The following is a 5686-nucleotide window of genomic DNA, read 5'->3' on the forward strand; positions in this document are numbered from 1 at the left end:
GGGGCCAGGGGGCTAAAAATAGCCCAATGCTAGGGAGGGGGTACACAAGCTCAGCCCCAGGGATGGGGGCAGCAGCTAGGTTTTCCCAGTCCTGGGACTGCACTGTACAGTTCAGTTAGATCAGGTTCCCCAGACCTGAGCTGAATTAGATTATCTGGGACTTAACTTACATCAGGTTGGCCATTTTTAAACTGATCTAACTGTCCTGAACTTCTGTACAGGTTGCACATAGATGCACCTAACTAAGTAGCATAAGGTTTGTATCTGGATGAACTAAGTTACATTGGGTGGCCATTTTTAACACGATCTAACCTCCCCCTAACCTCCCTGTACCCAGCCAGAATGATTAAGTAGCTGCAGACATAGGAAATAGAGGAATTAAAGCTCATCAGAACTTCCTTCCTCTGGGTCAAAATTTGACTTTTCAGGGGGAATGAAAGACAAACAGGTTCAAAAGAATATTTCTTTCTTAGAAAAAGTGTCACTTTTCTGTGCAAAATTTTCATTTGACCAAACCCCAATTTTCTATTAACAGACATTTTGAGGGATAGATAACAAATAGCTCAAATCTCTAAACATGAAGGAATGAAGGAAACAGAGGACTGTAAGAGCAGTTGTGAGATATTTTAAAGTGAAGGCTGATTATCTTTAGAAGTTTATTTGGGGGTGGAGGTTTAATTAACAGTGGTGTCACTTAAGCAGTCAAAAGTTGATCTCTTCTGAATCTGAAATTGCCACCAGATTATAAAGTGGCATTTACCTATTTAATTGCTAATTATTCAAAAGCCACTCTAAAGCATGCATAATGATTCAGTCTTCTCTGTAACTAGAGCGAGTGGGTAGGATCTGCTTATGGGCGGGATTCAAACCTCCCTATGGCCAGTAAAGAGATTGTGATTGCTTTCAGTAGGCCTTTCATCAGCCACAAATTACACTAGAGTTTTTCTTTTATAATGAAGACACACTTCTAACCCCCTTTTTTCCCCCCAGCCACCAACAGCTCTTACTCATAGCATGCAATCTCAAAAACTGAGGCACATCACAAGTGATATTTCTCAGAGTGTTTTCTTCCAGAGACAAGAAACAAATGCTCTTGCCCGGCCATCAAAGAGTTAAAAAAAAAGAAAGACGAAGTTTTAGAAAGAATCCATTCAAATCATGACATGAGAGAGACAGCTAAGATATTTTCTCAATGGAGGTTTAGTGGAATTTCCTAAAGATTTGGGGTAAAAAAAAGTCTTCAGCGAGTCTTAGGGGAAAAGAAAAAAAAGATCCTTTGAAACATCCCGACTTCTGTTATGATAAGCAGTTCGATAAGCCCACCCATGGTAAAGTTATTAGGAATTCATAGCATATGGATCCCATTAACCTAAACGTTTGCTTTTAAAGTAAACTTCTCAGTACACGACTAACAGTAAGTCCTAGCACTTCAGGTTTGAGGGTTTTGTTTTTACAAATGAATCTTGGGTTATCCAACCAATTAGCTGAATTCCCTGTGTAACTGTGCTTTTAATGAATTGCCAGGTCCTAATGAGACTGGGTCTACCAATTTTTTATTATTATTATTATTCAAAAGCAACCATTTAAAACTGAGATGGGGAAAAAATCTATAGTTAATTCAGTGGAATTCATTGCCACTGAACAATAACGGAGATAAATACATTAGAAAGATCCAAAAGAGGGTCAGACGATGATACATGTGAGAATAATGTCTGCCATTGCACTGGTTTTTATTTAAAAATGTGTATTAATTAGGTATCGTAGGATATTATTTAGAAGCTCCAAATGAGATCCTCATTAGGCCAGGCCTTTCTTGGTCTGCCATCTAGTACCATGTCAACCAATACTGCCTTGTTCCATTGTGGGGTTGTCGGGAACTAAATCAGTGCCCCCACCTAGGCTAGCCTGGGTGAGGAGGGTGTGTGGACACCCAGCAGGACTAAAAACAAGACCTGTCAAAGAGCAGATGAGCTCCCTGTGAGTCAATGGCCATCCATAGGTGGAGAGGAGATGGGTGCCACTGGGTCACTTTGTCCAAAGACTCACCAATGATGCACAGCATCTAAGGGAGGGGCGGGCAATTATTTTGGGCAGAGGGCCGCTTACTGAGTTTTGGCAAACCATCGAGGGCCACATGACAGGCAGCCCAGGGCAGATAAATATTAATTTTCTAAATTTTTTAGGGCCCCGCGGGCCGGATAGAATGGCCTGGCGGGTCGCATCTGGCCCCCAGGCCTCATTTTGCCCACCCCAATCTAAGGTGTCCAACAGGTACAGCAGCTTTGGGACTGACTTGACGTGACTTGACCTGAAATCAGGGCATGAGGATATTGAGTGCTTGACCAGCAAATAGGGGCAGAGCACATGGCATGAAGGAAGGACTGGGGAGAAGGAACTGAGATGGAAAAAACTTGCCAAGGACATGCAACAGATTAGTGGCAGCTCTCCCGAGTGTCATATCCACGGACCATATTGCATCTCTGGAAGGCTCTCGGACAAGCTTTGACTGTGAAACAATTTCTCTCCATGCTCCATTATTGTGCAATTTAGACACATTACAGGCATTATATGCCCATAAAAGATTCCAGACTAGATGGGCCATGGTTGTGTCCTAGGATGGAAGCGCCACAGCACATCAAGGGTTAAATGCAGCATTAGATTGCATTTCTAAATGAATACGGTCAAGCAAATGAAAAAAAAAAAGGGGTGGGGGGTGAGGGAAGCAATTAAGGCCATGCTATAAACAGAGCAGTCCTCGGGCAGGAGGCTGCTGCAAATTATGTGGAACATACTTCTCTTAACCACAACCCGATTGAAACAATTTACTGGGTATATGCGCTGAACTACACAGTACACAGGATCTGAATGACTGAGGGAGGAAAATGTCAAACCCCCTCTCCCTGCGAGGCAAACGCTTGATTCTCCAATCAGGAAACCACCGAAAACTGCAACCTTGCTGGGTCTATCGCCTGCTCTGCGTTCGACTCTGCTCTGCTCTGTCCCATTGGCCGGCGCAAAGTGATGTAACACATCACCGTGCAAGAGCAAAAGCAGATGCCAAATTGGATATCGGGCATGTTATTAAAAGTTTTGTCACGGTATATCTTTGCTGAATTCAGAGGCCAGCACACCTCTGTGAAAAGGGAGCCACTACATACTCCCTGGCAAAAAAACAAATAAAGACAATTACTCCTGGAGAGAAAGAAAGTACTTTAAAGTTGGCAAACCATCGAACATTTCTGTTTTAATTTAGAAAAAAGAAGGCTCTAATAGGAATACTTGGGATTTCTTGCATAAAAAAAAGAGTCTAGCTGAACTTCTATCCAACTGTTTTCAGTGGCGTGGAACAAAAAATTAGAAACATGCAAGAAGTACCTACTTTTGATCACTAAGGTGTTTTGATCTCATAAATTATGTCTGAAATTAGGCATGGCCTGGAAAATGTGAGCGTGTTTTCTCTCAGTCTGGGAGCTTCTGGTTTCTAGAGTAGGAGCTCTGTTCCTCTACCCTCATCAAATGCCTTTTTCTCCCCCCTTCCCAACTCTGCTTTCTAACAAGTGGGTTTCTCTCGCTGTTCATCTGATCTGTCATGTGGGTAAAATGGAGGAGCGTTGCATCCCTCCCTGGTTTTCCTCTGGGGCTTCCAGAGTCCAAATCTGGAGCTTGGATCCAAACAGACCTGAAAATGTTCCAGTCGAAAGAGGAGGTTTGACCGACAAACTAATCTTAGCCCAACTGTCATAACATTGTGTTTGCCATGCACAGCTAATAAATCATGATAATGCTAAGTTAATGGACCCGGCTTTGACAGTGCGAGGATTAAAAGAGCATACAACAAACAAAGAGTTTCTGAGGTGCAGAGGTATGGTGTAGAAATGGAAATGACTGAGCGATGCATCAAATCCTTTGCTGGTATTTACACAGCCCTCAGCTATGGTCACTGCAAGCCATGAAGCCAAACAGCATTTTCATTCATTGTCCCTCCTCCATCAGATGAGCTGTCAAAAGGTAAAAAAAGCTAGGGTTTTTCTAAAGGGGTAGCATAATAACCCTACTGGAGCAAGCAGCTCCAGGTGACCTGAAGCCAAAATATAGAGAAAAGGGGATGTCCCCAGGCACAAAGATCAGGCTGCGTGAGAGTGGCATGTTTGAAATCCTAACCCACAGGGCGGAGAGATGGACCTTATAAAAGGTAGACTCACAAAGCCTGATGACCTCAGGAATGAAATGCTACACTTCTGCAGACACGACTGCATCAGAAAGGAGACAAGCAGGGAAAGGATCAGTGCAAACGGCAGTTGTGGATGTGGCAATGAGGAAGGATGGTCCAGATGCCGAAGACTGAGGTCTTTGGCCTGGTAGGGATCGCAGACTGAGAAGCATCATGTGGGACATGGCTAGGAGACATAACACAACAGCATGGCAAGGGGCCTGCAAACGCTATGGGCTGAGGCACAAGATGGATCACAACAGGCATGACTATCTCTAAGAGACTGAGAAAGAAATGCAAAGTGGGAGGGGATGCAAAAGGATGCAATAGTGCAATATTTATTCAGAGAAGATCTTCCAGGCAAGTGGAGGGCATAAATGCATTTTGATCAGGGGTCAGCTGCATCTCTTGATAAACCCTGTAGTCCCCTTGGCAGCGTACAGACCAAACAAGGCTGAGGGTAGTTCTTAGATGGCTCTTTGAGGCCTGGAAAGAAACCCCATCTCCCATTCTCATACACGACTTTAACCATGCCGGACCATATAGAACCAGCAGATAATCTAATTTCTCAAACTGGGAAGGCATGGTAGCCAAAGTCGCATGGAAAGCTGAGGTCATTGCAACAACACATTGTTAGGTGGCGCGCACTATCCTCTGCAGATAAGTTCATCTTCAAGGCATCCTGTCTTGGGTTTACATAAAGATTGCAGAGGGCGTGAGGACTCCTTGCACAACTCAAGCACTACAACCCATTTCACAGCCTGGTGCTGCTTTCATCTTCACATTTCCACAATGCAACATGTGAGTTGTCTTAGCCCATTAAACGGGACTGCAGAGAAATGTGTGCAGAATTCCAGTCATTGGCTAAGACTTTATTAAATTTAAATTTAAATAAGCCAAAATCAAAGAAAAGGGGTGAACTGAAAATCACTTCTGGGGAAGACTTTCATTTTTCCCAGGTTTCTGGCTCTTTCATATCCTTAGTAAAATCCTAGACTTTTTTATTTTTCTGTTGAAAATCCAGGGTTCGGTTTATTCTATGAAAGTCATGGTGGTTGTGTACACAGTCTGGTTGGTGAAACAAAATTGCAGACAGAGACAGGCTCTGGGCATGGTTCTTCAACATGTCCTCCTTATTTCATGATGCTTTGAGTGTAGGGACAGGCCGCCCTGGTCCTGGAAGGTTGAAATTTCTTTCTTACTCCTCACATGAGAAAATCCTAGTTAGAAGTGGATGAACCTTAGGATGTCCTGCCCAGGGCAGGGGGTCGGACTTGATGATCTGTTTAGGTCCCTTCCGACCCTAGAAACTATGAAAATATGTTCAAGCTTTTGCTTTGATGCAGGGAGGCACCCAAACTAAGTTTCTCTGAACTATCAAAACTTACCTGGGCTGAAGAAAGAGGCTGGAAATTTCACACCACCAAGATTTCTAGTATTACCTGTTTCCGCTCAGAAGAGTAGTGCGAAGAGGGT

The 5686-nt window shown here is 43.5% G+C and overlaps 1 long non-coding RNA gene across 1 annotated transcript in view; it reads right to left on the minus strand.

Moving 5' to 3' along the window:
- Positions 1 to 1021: 1021 nt before the first annotated feature.
- The window catches only part of LOC109289435, a 99400-nt gene continuing 94735 nt past the window's right edge, over positions 1022 to 5686 (minus strand). Inside the window, exons 2-3 of the long non-coding RNA XR_002095364.1 lie at positions 2986 to 2991; positions 1022 to 1092 (exon numbers count right to left, since the gene is read on the minus strand). This is a non-coding gene — a long non-coding RNA (uncharacterized LOC109289435). The remainder of the gene's footprint in view (positions 1093 to 2985; positions 2992 to 5686) is intronic.

This window comes from Gavialis gangeticus, unplaced genomic scaffold (genome assembly GCF_001723915.1).
Source record: "Gavialis gangeticus isolate Ggan-Ray unplaced genomic scaffold, GavGan_comp1, whole genome shotgun sequence".
NCBI classification, from domain to species: domain Eukaryota; kingdom Metazoa; phylum Chordata; order Crocodylia; family Gavialidae; genus Gavialis; species Gavialis gangeticus.